The sequence below is a fragment of the Scophthalmus maximus genome, chromosome 5 (assembly GCF_022379125.1).
Source record: "Scophthalmus maximus strain ysfricsl-2021 chromosome 5, ASM2237912v1, whole genome shotgun sequence".
NCBI classification, from domain to species: domain Eukaryota; kingdom Metazoa; phylum Chordata; class Actinopteri; order Pleuronectiformes; family Scophthalmidae; genus Scophthalmus; species Scophthalmus maximus.
This window is the reverse complement of record NC_061519.1, coordinates 334057-343388: the sequence shown is the minus strand read 5'-3', so window position 1 is coordinate 343388 and position 9332 is coordinate 334057. Positions and strand designations below refer to the sequence as shown.

Below are 9332 nucleotides of genomic sequence, written 5' to 3'. Positions count from 1 at the left end.
CTACACAAAGCCAACGAACAGGCCCTTACACTGCTCTGTGAATACCTGTGTGTACCCCCAGTATATACCCCCGGTGATAGCGAATCTTACACTGCAGGTGACATTGTCACATCAAGCAGATCTGTGCTGTGTAGCTACAGAAAATGTGGATATTCTCATCTTTATTCTGAAAAATCTTGAAAGTTTAGTAAAAATCACAGTACACAGTGAATTCCATTTAAAAATAGACGTTTCTTTTGTACTTTTCTTTTGTTTGTATATGTTCATAACTACTTCAAAACTACACATTATGTTTTTTATAAGGAGCTGCTTATGTTTTGTATGCTGCTCAGAAGACATCCCAGAAGACGGGTCAAGTAGCTCCATCAAAAAATAAGAATAAAAAAACAAATGTTAAATGCATATATCCGCCTTCTGTCATTTATCTTTCCATTCCTACAACAATATACTGACAAAATTTGAATATTTTCGGCTTATTTACACATGGTGATTAATTGTATTTAATCCACAGCTACACTCTGATTGAAAAATGTTGTTTGACAGCACTAACATATATATATATATATATATATATATATATATATATATATATTGAAAATGAGACTGAATCAGTAAATTGGCCATCATTTCCCTTACTTTGAAGGGTGGTGCTCCAATGCAACTTTAATATTAAAGTTATTATGTAATATTGATATTTATAACATTAGTATTTTATAGATTTTTGATAGTCATAACTGATAAAGATTTAATCACAATAGTTCTCAGCCCGTTCAGACCTTGTCCTCACAGGAAGACCTCAGCACGCGACTGGAGCCCTACAGGAGATTTGAGTGGTATCCACAGAAACGATCTGATTCATTTGCTGCCCGATCAGACCTCACCCGCCCTGGGAGATCCCATCACACAGCTTGAGTCCTCCAAGAGAGTCGAGAGTTATCCGCAGGAACTATGCCGGCTATATACCGTATATACTATAAGCTTTCCTTAGCTTTTCTCGGCCTGGATGTATTTTACTCAACACCTGGAGGTAGGATTGAACATTTCTTCTAAATAAATCATTTTTTCGTGTGCCCCAAGCCCCAGTTACTGCAAAATTTAGTGAGAGTCTACCCGTGTGTTGCTTCAGGTGGCATTGAGTGATGCATTCAGAATCTTGCACAAGTTTCCAAGATGGACAAGTGCAAGCCTTAAGTGTGTGACTGGTAATGTTCCCACCTTTCAATTCAATTTTATTTGTATAGTGCCAAATCACAACATACATTGTCTCAAGGCACTTTACATAGTAAGATCATCATAGCAATATTACAGGGAAACCCCACAAATCCCACAATGAGCAGCACTTGGTGACTGGGGAGGGGAAAAAATCTATTTTAACAGGAAGAAATCTCTAACAGAACCATACTCAGTTGTGGGCGGCCATCGTTCTCGACCGGTTGGTGAGACGAGAAAAATGGGGAACAGAGGAGAGGTCTGCGGAAGGAGCGAGAGAGGAGAGACAAGAGGAGAGAAGAGAGAGAGAGAGAACAGCCGCTTTAATCTTAACCAGAATGATACTTATGATTACAAAAATAATACAGACACTTATAGATGCAATTATGTTGTCGTTATTATTATTAATAATAATAATAATCATAATAATGACGGATTTTCGTCAATCAGAGATACACTAGGAGAGAGAGAAAACACAGACAGTTAGTGACATGTAATGTATATACATGGGGGGAGAGAGGTGATGTATAACAGTTGATTTAATCTTTTCCAGACTTGCTTGTGTTTATTAACTAATCATAATGGCTTCAAGACTATCTTGTTTTTGAACACATACCGACAAATGTCGGTATGTGTTTTAATCACTGTGTACTTGTGAAGTGTGATGGTTTTATTTCTGTATGAGTGTTCTATATTTTGTTATTTGAATTTTATTCTGATATTGATCAGTGCGTCTTATTTATTTTTGACGATTGTTGTGAGAACATGTGTTCTGGATATCAAATTCGGAAGCCAATTAAATAATTGATTTGTTTATGGACAGCAGAAAAAAAATACTTTTCCTATACTGACACCTTGTTTCTCTGTGTGAACACCTGAAACCAATAACAACTTATGCAGGATATTTACACAACTTAGTTGTTTAAAGATTACATTATGACATTTATTCATGACAATAATTATACGTTTTGTGCTGATCACACAGAGAGAGGGAAATGTATTAACACACCTTTTTATTTAATGTAGATTACTGTTATGACGATAAGATATGGTCCATCACTGTACACATTAAAGGTGTAATCACCAATTCAAATTCAACTAAAACTTTTGTCAAATTCTGACTTTTGACTGCAGTTTCCCTGCCTGCTGAGATCTGCGTGACCCTCGCAGGAACGTACAAACCTTCAGCCGAAACTATAATGAGGGGCCAGTGACCCTGGTAAAAATGTATGTATGTTTTGATGGCAGTGAGGGATAAAGAGCAGCTACACACAATTCTACAATGAACCAAGATGCAAAACATAGAGTTAGAGATAGTATATGTTAATGTGAGTGTGACATTTTTTTTTATTCATGAAGAAATAGCTTGGCAAATTAGATTACGGGAAGGCCGCCACAATCTAATTACAGTAATGGGAAATAATGCGAATTGAATGAATGGAAGGAGCTTTTTACGGCAGTGGAACAATGGCACATATATTTAAAAGCATAATCACATTGTAAAGTGGAGAGATATAGCTGAGGAACTGCCAAAGAGGAGAAGAATGTTAGCTTTGCAGGAGAAACTGAAGCATCACGTGTTTGCAGTCTAGTTTTTTGGCTCTTTATCGCGTTTTTTTGTTTGAATAACATGCAAAGGATTTTATAGCCAAGAAGAGTTGAGTTTGCTAGTGGATTTATTTGGATTGATGCATAATTTGAAATGCTCTGCTAGGTCAATTTTGCTTCCTTGTTGGCTTAGCTACACACCTATGGTCCTCTCTGCTGTCAATCTAAACAACTAGTTTTTGTGTGTGGAGTTCAAACATCAACTGTGTTTCTACAGACTCTCTTACTCCTCCTTTAAGGTTACAGGGTTTCTATCCATGAGGCCATCTTATCGTAACACACACACACACACACGCACACAACCCCTGAAGTCAGGCGAACATTAAAGCTGTGTTATTTATTCTTCATCAAGTATAAGGTGTCAACACAGCATGCTTGAGGACCATTTGATAGCCTTGTTGCTTTCTTGGTGATCTCATCCTTCTGGAAACCTGCATGTGCACAATGCCAGTGTGTGTTCTAAAAGGATAGTTCAAAGCACTCATTATACACAGGTTAATACAGGATTAAAAAGCAACTAGCACTGACACTGGATCGTACTGATAACTAGCAGTACAATCTAATTTACATTTCATAAAAAGAAACAACACAAAAAACTAAAGACAATATTTTATTAGTTTTTGATAAAAATGAATGATACAGGATGCAAAAGACCAAGGGCATTCTCTCTACTCTCTTCTTTCTACTAGGGAGAGGGGGTGTCGAAGTCCTCCTCACATTGGTTGTTTTAAGGTTAATTTGTCTTAAGAGGACTCTGAATGTCCAACCATTTCAGGGCAGCTGTGGTTAAGGAGCTAGAACTGGGCGTCCCACAGATGAGATGACGTAGGCTATCCATCTCATACACACTTCAATATACTTAAGTTATCTATCTATTTATCTATCTATAAAATATGAAGAAAAGAAATTTCATTATGAAAAACATCCTTGTAATTTATTTTCAATATAATGATGTGTTGCAATTGGAGAGTCAAAATATCAGGTGCTTCATAATAATTGCATATTACAACAAGTCATTGAACTCATACAACGAACTATGTTGTATGTGGTAAAAAAAACCCATTATTGACCGTTTCCAAAATTAGAGCCTCTACCGGATGTGCACAACAAATACTTTGTGTACTTAGCTTTACTAACCCATGGTTAATGAGCTTGTAAACGTAAGGATGAGGGTTAGGGTTAAGGTGACATGGCAGAGAATCTGCATGATTACTTGACAGAATATAAGTAAATCCATTTAAATACACAAACTTGACGGACTTACCAGGTCCATCGCTTATCTCTAGTGACAGTGTATATAACTACAGCTAGAGGTCTGCAGTCTTTAAAACAACCAGATCCAAAAAGAAATATCTGGTCATTTTTTGATGAAAGCCAGTTTCGAGGCTTAGTGAGATGACTCACTCTGCTTCTGATTAGTACAGTATATAAATCAGCTAAATAAGAAATAAGAGACACATGTTAATACAATTTAATGCTCTGGAACAATGTTTAGACTTTAAAATGAAATTCTTCACTAAGCCACATCCAGCCTAAGCTGTGTGGATGAGCTCACCTCTATGATGCATGTATATGTCCATAATCCACATCATACAGTAGCTAGTGAAAGCCTCCTCTCCACCTTCATCCTGTCAAAATGTTGCCCTAGGACCTGAGTGTGTCCTCTTACAAGCAGTTCCCAAGACTCTCTGACAATAACTTTACTCCAGCTGTCCTTGTCTCCCCTTTGATGCCACTGAAAATAAATCCCCTCCAAAACTGTCCAGCTCATGCCTTTATGTTACATGGAGGTTTTTTTCCCCCTTTTGCTCTCAAAATGATCATCTCCAATTACCCCAAAAAGCTTGTTTGTCGCATCACATGATTGAGGTAGAGGTCTGGATGAGGAGAGGCTGAGGAAATAAGAACCTGGGGGCTTATAAGAAGACAATCAAAGTTATTTGATGCCAGAGAGCATTTTCTAATTTTTACATCTCAGAAACCGGAAATTTGAGATCAAGCTTTTATGCTTCGCTGCCTTCCAGAATGAGTGTGACGAGATGAGAGGTGAGGAGATAATAGAAGAGGCAGGAGGATGAAGTAGTGACTCTACTTACAATCAGCCTGACAGCAGCCATGCTTCCTGCTTTTGCCTATGAGCATAGTGACAGGGGTCAGTGTACTCCCAGGGGAACAGAGCTGTGGAAATGGAGAACAATGGAGGACAATGCAGTCAGGAAGACAGAGCTCTATAGAAATCAAAAGCATCGCTGAAGGACGTTCACCATTTGTGATAATGTGCTTTTTGTTGCTGCTAACCCTCATCATTGTGAAGTTCTGTCTAGTCATGCTGTCGATATACTGCCAGTTACGTTTCAGTACACTTAAGTTAAAGTATAGCCAAGCATAAGCGATTGGATGGATGTTTTAAATGGCTGCACGGTGGTATAGTGATTAGCACTGTCGCCTAACAGCAAGAAGGGTCTGGTTTCAAATCCCGGTTCGAACCAACCAGTGCCTTTCTGTGTGGACTTTGCATGTTTTCCCCATGTCTGCGTGGGTTCTCTCTGGGTTCTCAGGCTTCCTCCCACAGTCCAAACACATGCAAATTGGGTTAGGTCAATTAGACTCTAAATTGACCATAGTTTTGAATATGAGAATGAATGGATGTTTGTCTGTATGTTGATCCTGTGATACGTTGGCGACCTGTCCAGGGTGAACCCCACATCTCCCCAAATGTCAGCTGGGACTGGCTCCAGCCCCCCTGCGACCCTTACTGGATAAAGCAGTATAGATAATGGATGGATGTTTTAAATCTCATCACTAATCAGGGGCCATGATCTTATTCAACTCACAGTAAGTTTTAACAGTAACTAGATATGACTTAAATGGAACATTAAGCAGTCATATTCATCCTGTAAAAAGTTTTTTGCAAAGTGCATCAATCTTAATGTTAATAATTATGTACATTGAACCTGAAGCTAAGATTGAGTCCTAAACATGAGGAGGAGAAAAGGAAAAGAAGGAAAATGCTGCCATCGGCTATTGTAACTGGAGTAATGTTAGAAACTTTAAATATGTAATTCTTCTTTGTGGTGTATTAGAATGTGAAATAAATAAGAATGATCAAATAAATTGTACAACCAACCCCTCAAACTTTGCTTCTTAATAAGTAGTTAGCTGTGGCGTAGGTAGCTGTGGCTCAGGAGGTAGAGATGGTTGTCCACTCGGTAATTCGACCCCCACTTCCCAGAGTCCACATGCCGGGCAAGACACTTAATCCTTGCCTCTGACGGCTCTTCTGGCAGTGTATGAATGTGACAGAAAAAGCATGGTAAATAGCAGTAATGTACTAATGGGTGTGTATGTCTGTGTGTAAATGGGCGAATGTGACTTGTATATCGATATTTTCATTATATATTAGAGAGGTTGACATGGTTGCATTTTTACTCGTAGATTCAGAGTAACAGAAAGTCAGGTTAGGTCACTGTGTTTATCCACCGCTCCTCCTCTTCTCTCTTTAACACTGCGGTTTCTTCTAACTATTGGGACAACTATCCGCTCCACTCACCCTTGTTTAGTCTAAACACTCACAGCTCTCTTCCTCTTTTAGCGACTCGCTTGCTAACTCACAGCGGTTGACACGCTCTTATCTGCGCTCGTCACCGTAGCTTAGCTAGTTAGCTTTAGCAGCTAACAATGGCTTCTTCCTCTCCTGCTGTCTCCTGCTCTGTTTGCTCCATGTTTAGTTTCTCCTCTGCCCCCTTTAGCGATAGTGATACTTGTAGTAAGTGTAGTTTGTTTGCTAGGATGGAGGCGAGGCTCAGTCTGTTAGAAGCGCTGCACCGTGGAGAGTAAGTCGTTAGCTGAGACTGTTAGCCAGTCGCCGCTAGCCGGTGCTAGCCGCTACAGTGTAGCTTCTTTAGCTCCTTCAGATCCCCCAGCAGCTCCCGAGCAGCCGGGAGGACAGGGCGGCTGGGTGACTGTCCGCAATAAGAGGCATAGTCCTAAACTGAAGCCCACGGTTCACCACCAACCACTTCACGTTTCTAATAAATTCTCCCCACTCGACACACCCGCTGAGGAAACAACTCTGATCATTGGTGACTCTGTTTTGAGGAACGTGAAGTTAGCGAAAGCAGCGACCACAGTCTGTATCCCAGGGGCCAGAGCAGGCGACGTTGAATCCCACCTAAAACTGCTGGCTAAGGATAAACGTAGATATGGTAAAATTATTATTCACGTCGGCAGTAATGACACCCGATTACGTCAATCGGAGGTGATGAAGATGAATATTGATTCGGTGTGTACTTATGCAAGAACAATGTCGGACTCTGTAGATTTCTCTGGACCCCTGCCCAACTTGAACAGTGATGACATGTATAGCCGTACATCATCACTAAACCGCTGGTTGTCGAGGTGGTGTCCAGATAACAATGTGGGCTTCATAGATAACTGGCGCACCTTTTGGAGAATTCCTGGTCTGATGCGGAGAGACGGCATTCATCCAACTTTGGATGGTGCAGCTCTCATTTGTAGAAACCTGACTCGGTTACCTGGACGGTCAACCCCGTTACTTTTCAGAGTTGGGACCAGGAAGCAGAGTTGCAGTCTTACACGCTTCCCTGCGCTTCTATTACAGCAGTCGCCCCCACAAAACCCCATAGAAACTGTTTCTGCCCCACGACCACTTCAACTATCTAATCCAAAGGGAAATAAAAGAGGTGTAATTCACACAAATCTCATAAAGATCAACACAAACCCTATAAATGAAGCTAAGAATAGAACAATAAAATGTGGTTTATTTAATATTAGGTCACTCCCATCTTAATCTTTGTTAGTGAATGATCTGATAACTGATCAGCACGTTGATTTATTCTGTATGACTGAAACCTGGCTACAGCCAGAAGAATATGTTCGTTTAAATGAATCAACACCTCCCTCTTATAATAATACTCATATTCCTCGGACCACAGGCCGAGGAGGAGGAGTAGCAGCAATCTACCAAGCAGACTTATTGCTTAACGCTCGACTTAAACGTAGTTTTAACTCATTTGAAACCCTAACTCTTACCCTCCTTCACCCAAGCTGGAAATGTCAAAAACCAGTTATTGTAGTCGTTGTTTATCGACCACCAGGCCCTTAATTTTTATCTGAATTTTCAGACTTTTTATCTGAGTTGGTGCTTAGCGCAGATACAGTTATTATAGTGGGGGACTTCAACATTCATGTGGATGTTGCCAACGACAGTCTTAGTTCTGCCTTTAATTCGCTCATAGACTCAATTGGTTTTACTCAACATGTAAACAAACCCACTCACTGTTTTAATCACACCCTCGACCTCGTTCTGACCTATGGCATAGACATTAACAATCTAATAGTATTTCCTCAAAACCCTCTGTCCGATCACTACTTAGTTACATTTGAATTCTCCATTATTAACTTTACTGAATTTGGAGAAAGGTTCTATTACAGCAGGTGTCTATCAGAAAACTCTGTTAGTAAATTCAAAGAAACAGTTCCTTCGTTATTTACTCTACTGCCATGTGTTGATACAGTGCAAGATCGTTATCAAAACTTTACTCCCACACAAATTGATGATGTTGTTGATAGTGCAGCAGCCTCACTACGTTCCACACTTGACACTGTCACCCCTCTGAAAAAGAAGACAGTCAATCAGAGGAGGATAGCTCCATGGTTTAATGCACAGACACGTGCTTTAAAACGGACGTCACGTAGGTTAGAAAGGAAGTGGCGTTCCAACAGTCTAGATGATTCTCACCTAGACTGGAAAAATAGTTTAATTACAAATAAGAAAGCCCTCCGAAATGCCAGAACCAATTATTTTTCTTCACTAATAGAGGAAAATCAAAACAACCCCAGGTTCCTCTTCAGCACTGTAGCCAGGCTGACAGAGAGTAAAAGCTCTACTGAACAGTCTATTCCTCCAACTCTAAGTAGCAATGATTTCATGAGTTTCTTTACTAATAAGATTATTACCATCAGAGAAAAAATTTACCAGCTTCTTCCCAATAATGGCACAGACACACTGTCCAGTACAGTAGCTTCTGAACCAATAGTATCGCCTAATTTATATTTAGAATGCTTCTCCCCTATAGATCTGGCTGAGCTGACTTCACTTGTCACCTCATCCAAGTCATCAACCTGTCTTTTAGATCCTATTCCATCGAGGCTATTTAAGGATGTATTACCTTTAATTAATAATTCCATATTAGATCAGATTAATTTATCTATATTGACAGGCTATGTACCAAAGGCCTTTAAGGTGGCAGTAGTTAAACCCCTGCTCAAAAAACCGACTCTGGACCCAGATATCTTAGGTAACTATAGACCCATATCAAACCTCCCCTTTATCTTTATGTGACTATTTACACAGGAATAGTCTGCTTGAAGACTTTCAGTCAGGGTTTAGAAAACATCATAGTACAGAAACAGCACTACTGAAGGTTACCAACAACCTTCTCATGGCCTCAGACAGTGGATATGTTTCTATTCTTGTCCTTTTAGATCTTAGT

General features: G+C 39.8%; 1 long non-coding RNA gene across 1 annotated transcript; it reads right to left on the bottom strand.

Moving 5' to 3' along the window:
* Positions 1-2843: 2843 nt before the first annotated feature.
* LOC118311365 lies at positions 2844-6428 on the bottom strand. The gene is made up of 4 exons (XR_004793969.2): positions 6368-6428; positions 5945-6097; positions 4914-4995; positions 2844-3276 (listed from the first exon to the last, which is right to left on the bottom strand). It is a non-coding gene; the product is annotated as an uncharacterized LOC118311365 (long non-coding RNA).
* Positions 6429-9332: the final 2904 nt, after the last annotated feature.